The sequence below is a fragment of the Melopsittacus undulatus genome, chromosome 2 (genome assembly GCF_012275295.1).
Source record: "Melopsittacus undulatus isolate bMelUnd1 chromosome 2, bMelUnd1.mat.Z, whole genome shotgun sequence".
Lineage (NCBI taxonomy): Eukaryota > Metazoa > Chordata > Aves > Psittaciformes > Psittaculidae > Melopsittacus > Melopsittacus undulatus.
Genome location: NC_047528.1, coordinates 120,028,532 through 120,038,457, shown reverse-complemented (window position 1 = coordinate 120,038,457; position 9,926 = coordinate 120,028,532).

Genomic DNA, 9,926 nt, shown 5'->3' with positions numbered 1-9,926 from the left:
ATGTTAGACACGTGGAAATGGATGACTTTGTAATGGAGAGACTCTCTTCCAAACAAATACTGAGAGCAAGGTCGGAAGAAAAGCTGGAAGGGAATTAGTATATTAAGAACCTTTAAGAACTGAAGCAGTGACTACCAATACTCCTTTTACATTTGATTTTAGCTTAACATACAAATCAATACATTAGATTCTACCCTTAGGAAACAACAAGAGAAAAAAGGAAAGCTCTGGAAACACAGGTGATGCTCACCACCTGCTGATAGCCAGGCCCACCTAAGCAGTGATTGGTCCCTTTTGGGTAACTCCCCCCAGTTTATATAATGGACATGATGTGCTGTGGTATAGAATACCCCTTTAGTTAATTTGAGTCAGGTGTCCTGTCTCTGCTTCCTGCTGGTTTCCTGTGCCCCTGCTCCTTGGCAGAGCATGAGACTGAAAAGTCCTTGATCAGAGTAAGCATTACACAGCAACAAGGAAACCATTGGTGTGTTATCACCATTGTATTCAGACTGAAGCCAGAACACAGCACTGCACCAGCTGCTAGGAAGGGGAGAAATAACTGTTCCAGCTGAAACCAGGACACCTCTCCACAGGAGCTGCTTAGAGATACCAAACTCCTCCTTGTCTTCAGGTAAATTCCTCTTTAAGTGCTACCTCTGCACCACTTGTCTCTCCTGAGGCAGGCTGCAGAAACCAGAAGCCCCTTTATGTCCTTAATATGCAGGCAAGGTGCTGTACGAAAGCATCAAATTACTAATGCAGAGCTAAGAACGAGATATGATTCATTCATTCTTAGTCTTTCTAGTCTGGATAACTGTCTGATCAAGGTGATATTCAAGGAGGGCAGTTTTACAGTGTAACAATGATTTTTTATGTATTTTTTTCAAACATTTAGCATTTTAATGTTGATGCTAATTTTTGCAGGACAAAGAACATGTACTTTAAAAACCAAAGTGGTGAAAACAAATCATTCACCAAGTCTCCTTCATCTGTTCTAAGTATCAGAATAACTGTCAAAGCTTCCAAGTTGGAAACAAGTTTGATTTCTGGCATCTGTACATTAAGGTATATACAAGTACAGCTAATGGGACACACTGCAGGGACCCCTGAGCTAACACCCAAAAAGTTGTCTCCAAAGCTGAGAGCAGGCCTCACCAGATGGATGTGTGCCTCCATTTGAGGTTACTCCTAGAATCATAGAATAGTTATGGTTGGAAAGGACCTTAAGATCATCTACTTCCAACCCCCCTGCCATGGGCAGGGATGGTTCACCCTAGGCTCTGTCCAACCTGTCCTTGAACACTGCCAGGGATGGAGCCTTTACCACTTCTTTGGGCAATACCAAGTTAAGTATATCATTGTGTGTGAGCTGTACAGCTGTACAAAGCCTATACTGATCATAATAATTGTGATATGCTTTTATAAAACAAAAGAAAGGAAAAAAGAAGCCAGTGTTTGGAACTGACAAAGAGTCCTCTTAAATAGCAGCCGTTGGCTTTTAAAAGCATTATTTGCATTGATTGCTTTTCTGTCTATAGAAGACTAGATCAATAATTTGGGGTTTTGGTGCATGGTATTCTCATTTCTACTTCTAATTAGAAAAAGTTCATATTAACTGGATGAGAATTATAAGGCAGGCAGGATTTAGATATACCCACCATAGAGAAGCCCATAGAAGCCATGAATCAGTTTGTAGAACTGAAGTGAACTTTGGCTCCACAAGTTTCTGAATGGCACAAGCCTGAATGCAAAACGTTCAGAGTATTTTGAACTGGTAGCAATAAACCAGATATAACTGCGGGTTATTCCTGACATGGAATATACATCTGATTTGGCACAGATTAGGGCTGGTTACATGTGTTGAAGGATGACACTGGAATGGTTACGGATCAGATCAAAGCTATTCTACAGCATCTGAGTAGCGGTCAAAGTTATTTTTAAGTAGTATTATTCTGCCTCTAAAACTCCATAAATTATGGTTTTGATTTTTATTTATCTCTAGTTAAAGACATAGTTTCCTTTTCCTTCCCCCCCCCTTTAAACCGGTTTCATCTTGTTATGCTTAATGAAATTACAATCCTTTTTACTCCACGTGTTTCAGACGCATGCATTTTCATGTTAATAGCCTGTGTGATGCTAAATAATCCATGCCAGACCTAGTACAGTTAATCTTTCCCTGCTGCTGACAGAATTAATGGTAAGAATCATTTTGCTACAGTTGAGCATCATTTCCTATTGGGGGGGTGTAATTATTGTCTGACAAGATATTAAGCAAATATTGAATATTGCATTGAGAGTGAAGCCTTCTAAGCAGTTGCTACATTTACATAAATCATATTAATGAATGAATTTTCTGCTAACAATGCATGTGCAGCTGTGTTCAGTGTAAAACTTTCCAGTCTGGTAGCATCCTGGAAAGAGCATAGTGGGAACTCTGGAAATGCAGCAAACAAATCCAAGACCTTCAGTCAACTGCAGCAAACTGGATCAGAGAGCAGGAGCTCTCCCTGCCCTCATGGCCATTCCAGCCAGGTATCTGGCTCTTCAGCCTGAGCTGGCAACAGCTCTCATTGGTGCTATGGTGTAGACACAGGGCTGTGTCCCTACAGCCCATTTTAGAATTTAGGAACATCTAGATAGACGATCTAAAGATAAATAGAGTAGAGAAAGTTTACTTCTTTCTATTTGTATGTGCTGTAGCATATAGGGAAACAAAGAGGGAAACAAGGACTGGGGGTTTTATTACCACAGTGGGCCAAAAGTTTCTCAAAGCTTCCACCCTCCTTACCTTTAGCATCTTTCCTCGTATGGTTTGTATCCTTGAAACAGACTGTAGAGTCTGAAAATGCCATCTGACCAGCGGTGAATTTACTATGTTATCATCAATAGCTGAAGCCTGTTGGCCATCAAGAACCCACAGGAGACACATCCATGTGGTGCAGCACTGCCAGACCAGCTCTCATCTCATTCTTTTAAACAGAGGCTGGCTTTGAAAATGGGAGGTGCATCTGCCCAATGCACTCTGCTTCAGTGACCCCCAGCTTCCCAGAGCCGATAGGCACTACGAGGAGCATAGCACCAGCTAGATCAGAGCTTCTTTGAACTGTAAGCCTTCAGCATAAACCAGCACACTTAGGGCAGATGATACCTTTGTTTAGAGCAATTCTTTGTGCTGTAACATGGAGCATGGCAATAATGTCTTAGGGGTTTTCATAGTTACGTGCTCCCAACTTAGAGTTTTGAACATCGTATCTACCTGTCTATGTCAGTAACCTTTCTTCTTGGGGAGTTCTTTTTACCCAAACTATATCCATTTTGTTTCAGGATCAACTTTTAATTCTCTGGTCTCAGTTTCTAATCAATACCTCTCCTGTATGTGTCTGGTCTTTCCTTTGACTACCTGGGTTACTCCCCTCTTACTCTGAGACCCAATGTAATAATATCATTTGCTTGTCATCTGGTACTGTCCTGTTTCAGGATTTGTGCTAAATGAGTTGTGGACTGGACCCATTTTCCTGGGGGTTAGTTGCATGTGATTGAGCTTAAAAGGCAGCTTAAAAGACTCTGTCCATTGTTATGCTCCTAACAGTATACACAACACTCTTCTGGATTGCCTGGGTAATTGTTTTGCATGGATTAGTATGTCTGTGTGCTTTAGAACTGGCTGCCAGGCAGGAGGATTAGGTTCAGGAGGGTTTTCTGGTGCGGTTACTGATAAGGCTTGTGGAACCAAACCAGTTCTGAGCTTTTAGACAACATTTTCTCTGCTTCTGTTTTTGCTCCCTTGAAGTTCTGGGAGAACAAGAAACCAATTAACAAAAAAAACCCAACATTGCCTCCTTGTAATCAAAAGCACTGAGATCTGGAACTGCTTCTGAGAAGGAGGAAGGAGACTCATTTCACTTGTATGTAATCATTGTTTTTCAGTGATCTGTCTCTGTATGAGGAGGTGAAAGAGTCAATTCTGCACTAAAGATGCAGGCATCAAACAGCTCTTCAAATACCTTCTTCTCTTTAAAACACTTTATTGATCCCAAAATCAGCAGGCAGCTGAAACACTTATATTCACACAAGTGTGTGTTGGCATTACTTTTCTATATTGGACTTTTCCTCAAACTGGTTTCTGTGGGTGTTTTTGGGGTGTTTTTTCATTATGCACTGAAGCATCTGGTACCTTGGAGCACTTTGACTGAGCATGAATAAAGAGCTAGCAGGCAATAAAAATACCAGTTGTTTTGATAGTTGGACAAAAAAACCACCCCCAAAAAAACCCCAATAAAACCCAAACCCAAACAAACAAACAAGAACCAACAGTATGAAGTAGGTGCCAATCTATGGCAGTTCCTCAAGTGAGTTCTAATTCAGGCTTGTGTCATATAAAGAGGGATTCACTCTTATTCAGAACTAATAAACCAGCCTGATGCTGGTTTTGGGCTCTCTGAACTCTCAGGTGGAGTTTCAAGTTGGATGGGAAGAGAAAGAAGAAAATCGAGTAATAAGGTAGTTAATGTCTATGTCCTGGTGTCATCTTGGCAGCACAATGTTTCTAGAGCATGACCTGTGGAACTTCTCTGCAAAAGATCAATGGATTACCTTTCTTTGTCATATTACTGCAGGAATGAGTATCTATTATCTGACTGCTTGGAAAGACAGAACAATACTTTCTCCTCACACAGCATATCCTTAGTTGGAAGTGGGTAGTGACTGCCACTGACTACAGGGACTGTGGTGACACTTTATCCTCCTGTTGAATTGATAGATCTGTTTGTTCAGTAGAAGAGAAAGGTTAAATGAGTTAAATAGGAAACACCTATAAGAAAAGGATGGACCCATCAAAAGTGAACTGGCCTGAGCTCAGGTCATCTGGAGAGTAAGAAGAGTAGAAAAGGGATTACCACGAGCACATTTCAAGCTGATATAAAACCCAACTACTTCAAAATTACTCTGAAGGGGTATGCCAGCCAGGGCTGGTATGACAATTTTGAGCATGTTGGAAGCAAAAGGGTTTTCTCTTGTGCCTCACCAAAATTCATCCGACACCATTTGAAGAAACATTGAAGCTTAGATGCAGCAAAACTACTTGTAAAACTTGTAAGGGACTTCATTATTAGCCTTATAACTGCATGATCTTCACTTCCCCCTCTCTTCTTTCCTCCTTTCACCTCATAATATTGATGTATGTTTCCTCTAAAGTCATTCTCTGTCTGGTAGAAGGTTTGGAGATGAAAAGTGTGCCTGCCTGCTAGAAAGTCCTCTATGGGAAAAGATGATCTTCAGTTAGAAGAATGGAAAGAAGCAGTTTCACAGAATCCCATTGCTCCAGGTAGCAGAGCAATGAAATACAGGAAAAACCAAAGTGTGCTGGTGCACATCTCACTGCAGAGGGACAACAAGGGGACTCTGGAAGCAGAGTACAGAGGTGAAGGAACTTTACAATCTATTTCTTCCAGTTGACACAGTTCATGACATTTTATTCTCTCAAAGGCTTTGCCATTTGTGTTTTCTGTCTGATTTAGGGTAAGAGCTAGTGATGAAATAAACTTCCTGAATGCGAGATCTCTGGGTTTCTGCAGTCTCTAATTCTGATGGTCTTAAATGACACAGTACATTTATTTATCTTCTGAAGTGTCCTGGTTCATTTGGTGCAGCGAATGAAACAAGATAGTCCTGTTGAATGCCTGCCATTCATTGGAAAAATGGAATTGAGAAACATTAGCAGAAATCAACATTACTTATGATCACCTGTAGAAACCCATATTATGTATTTGTAATCAGTATGATCTATTTTTCTCTGTGATCATTTCTTTACTAGTAGACCTGGCAGTTTTAAACAATTTAGCTTAAAACAGATTAAGAAATAGATAGAATAAATAGAATGTCTTGCCTATAAGTGCTGATCCTGCTTCTACTCCTTTTACTAAAGCAAAAGACCTTCATCATTCATTCATGCCTGTGTAGTCACGACTTAAGGAGCTTTTCCACTCATGAGAGAAACATAATACTCACCCTTCATGGGTGAAATATTCTGTATGGACTTGGGATTTTTTCTCTATTGGTCTCTCTTGAAATACTCATCATAAAGGTTTGACAGAATGTTTGTTCAAGGGTTAGATTCTCTCGCAGAAATTAGAGGAGTTAATTACAGACCACTGACAAAATGTGATGAGTTATCTCTCACTGTTTTGGCTTATCCTGACTTTACAGCTTTATTCCAGTTGTCTTCATGTTCAGATTGGACATGATGTGCCGAGACATCCTGTAGAGTTACCTAAGGATACTGTACATAGCTATTTCTAAACACAGCTGTTACTGAGGATGGTATTTACAGGTAGACATGATTTATAGCAGATCTCTAGGCAACCTGAGGAAGAGACTCTCATTAATAGCATGGGCCAGCAAATAGGTGTCAGCAACTCAAGACAGATCCACCAAGCTAAACAGTCTGCAGTGTGTGGCTGATTTAAAGAATTTCAGAAAGGGTTTTGAATAGACTGTTCAAGAGTAGCAATTATGCTAGAAATAAAGCCAATGAAGCAGTCAGAAATCTCATCCAGGACTTTACAAAATGACCAGTAAAATGCATTTATGTGTAATGAAGATCATTACTTTACAGCTGGATGCACATGTATGTATTGTTCAGACCCACGCACATGTGAGCGGGGTTCCAGTGTCAGTATGTGGCCCTGTTTCTGGTATGTGGCCCATATCCTCTGCTTTCACTGAGACTCCAGTCCTGCCATCACAGTCACATGCCCTGTGAAACTGCCTTCATGCATTACGTTAGGTATCCTTATGTAGCCCAATGTATTACCAGCATTTTCAGACAGGTATTTTGAAGCTGACTTGATGTTCATATCACATTCAGACAAGCTCAGATGAAACTTGATGTACAAAAGTACGTGTACAAATAGGGAGACAAGTATGTTATGACTCTTACATAAGATACTTGAGTCTGAAACATGAATTAGGCATTGTCATAATTGTGATCTTGAAGAGCTGAAACATTGTATTGCTTTGGAAAAAAGGGTTTTTTATCTGTTTTAGTTCTGTTTCTCACTTTACTGCTGACAAAAATGTACTGTGTAACACATCATTAGTGAATTACTTGATTACAATTTCATTTCTCCCGCAGAATCTTCCAGAAGTAATGCACTTAGAGTCTAAGACTTTATGGGGATGGTATTATTGAGTTATTGTATTTTAAACAGATTGTATGATTATTATTGTTTTAGTCAAATACCAGTTGTTTTTGTGTGTATGCTTGCTGGCAAGGAAATAATCAGATAATGGAAACTAAGGCCACAATGTAGATTGCACACTGCTCCTCAGCTATCTAACCTGTAATTTTAACACAACATTTTCCCCTTCACTAACACATACTGCAGTTATATTAAAGTTATAGCTAAATTGCACAAAAATCAGAGATTCTGAAATGAGGCACTAGGTAACACTGACAGTTCTGTGCATGTGTATGATTAGATGTTTAATATCAGAGGAGTGCTACAGAACAAGAGGGGAGAGGTGAGAAAGAATGAACTGAGCTCTTGGTTGTTCTTGTGCATCATCAGCAAGAAGACTTACTGATTTCTCTGTAGCAATACCTGTGTGGTGTCACCATTGGCTGGTGAAGGTGCTAGAGATGTTTTTAGGGCTGGTGTCTGAAGAACCACCTCATGTTGTCAATGCACAGCCTCATTATGTACTGCAGAAGGGAGACTGTAGTTATGATTCAGTATATGCCTGCATAGCAGTGAGGAAGGGGTGTGCCTTGGGGAGGACATTCTGTCCATCTCTCTCCCTAATGCATGAGTTTATGCTGTGGCATAGGTGAAATGCTTGAAGACTGTTCTTAGTGTTCCCAGCAAACAACAGTGGATTCAGACTGCAACAGGGGGGCAAAAATAAAGAAGAGTAGAAAGATATGGAAAAAGAGTGGCAAGGTAGGATATGATTCCTGAAAGTGTGAAAAACACCATCAGGGTCCTTTCTCTTTGCTCCCCTCACAGTTTGAAAATGTCTCTAAACTAGCATAGGAGCAGCTGTGTAAAAGTATGACAAGGAGAAAGCATTAAAAGTAAGGTGCAGGGCAAACACTGACAGCAGCTAAGGTTGGCCTTTAACTAAGAAGCCTATAAACAGGGATAAATAACTTAGTATCAGGTTTTTTTTTGATGAATAGTTAAGAGCTTTTGTTAAGCAAAGGTATTTTGCCTCAAGGAAGCCAAGACTTAAGCAAGGGTGAAGGCTGAGCAGGGCTCCTACCCTCTAGATAACAGTCAAAGCAAACTGGGGAGGTGAAAGGAGGGGGATTGGGGGCAAGGATGGTGAACCAGGACTGTCACTTCTGTTCTCTCTTTCTCTTATCTTTCTCTTATCTTTCTTTTATATCTGTTCCTGTGTAAGCAAGCTCTAGATAAGTTGAGCATATTGCACTACAGTCTATCATTTGACAATAGTCATACAGTCTTCCACTTCTTAAAAACCAGAAACAAGAGCAACCTATGGAAATTACTGCATCTGAGTCTTCTTTCAAACCCTCTCTGATTTCTTTTCCCTTTAAAATGTGCATCTCTTTAAGTTCAGTTATTGCTGAAGGCAGGGAATGAAGAAAACATGAGCTGGTGACAGCTGGTTACACTTTGGTTCACATAAAGTGCTCTTAATCCTTGCAACAGCAGTGAGAAGTATGCATTAAAGAAATGGACTGTTTCATATGCAGGACTAGTAGCTAAGATTGTAGCTGAGATTGCTTAGTGCTTCCTTTTATTATAATAATAGCTTTTATTTCCCTAATTGCCTATAACTTTGCTCAGATGTAATCCTATGGATTAATGCTTGTCATGATAAGCATATACCTCAGCTGGAGTTACGGAGCTGGAATTTTCAACAACAATTGATCCACTTCCAAGGATAAGACTGGGGAGAAAATGTGTTCAGTGCCATTTTAAAGTTTTATGGCAGCTCCTTTCCAAAATGAGCATATACATATAAAGGAATCCAACGGAGGCTGCCCTCGTAACCCTTATTTTGGCTCTTTCCGGCTGCTGAGCATTTGACTTCCAACCTTGATGTTATTGTCTGGTACTTCATGTTGGTCATGCTGTGTAATTTCACAGTGAGTTCCTGCAAGAACACACATATACAGAACACAAATTGCACAGAAGTAAAACCATCCAGTGCTTTTAAAGGCAACTTTGGTTTTATTTCTGCATTTCTCCTGCTTTCTTTCTAATGAATACAAATCTATTTCTCAACACATCTATCCTTGCATTAAACTCTGTTTCTTTTTGCTGTAATGTAGGGCCTAGGCAACTGTTCCTGCTGTTTCTTGTCCCAGTTTTGGCTGACATCTGTATGTTAGATCTTTGGTGAAAGAGCAAAATAAATTGACTGAGGCCGCTTTTAGAAGTGTTAGGTTACCTCTGGAAAGTGTTTGTCTCTTCTCTTACCATTCATGCCTGTCTCTTCCAGGAGCTTAATAATCATTTGGTTTCATTGTAAGGATGTAGTTTCCTTCATTCCTGCCATTTAAGGTGGCAGTTTCTTCTGACATCTGCCCTTGGCAGGGCAAAGGGAATGGTACTTAAACATGAGCATTTCTCTGTTTGGTGCCAAGAATACTGGCAAGCTTATCCAGAGCAATCTCCTGGAAATCAGACAGAAGAGCAGATAAAACCACCAGCATTGCACTAGCCATGGCAGTGGTGGTTAGTGCAAGAATCTGTCTCTAAGACTGAAACAAGCTTTAGGTAAGTACAGGATGGACAGTGTATATGTTTTAGCAGTGCAGATAGGTCAGAGCCTAATTGCTACATCTCCTGACTACTGGTGCTGGTAATATATGTCTTCAAAATACTGTGCATACAGCATAGACAAACTGTATATCTAAATAGAATCATTTAAGAGTCATATTGATTCAGTCTGTT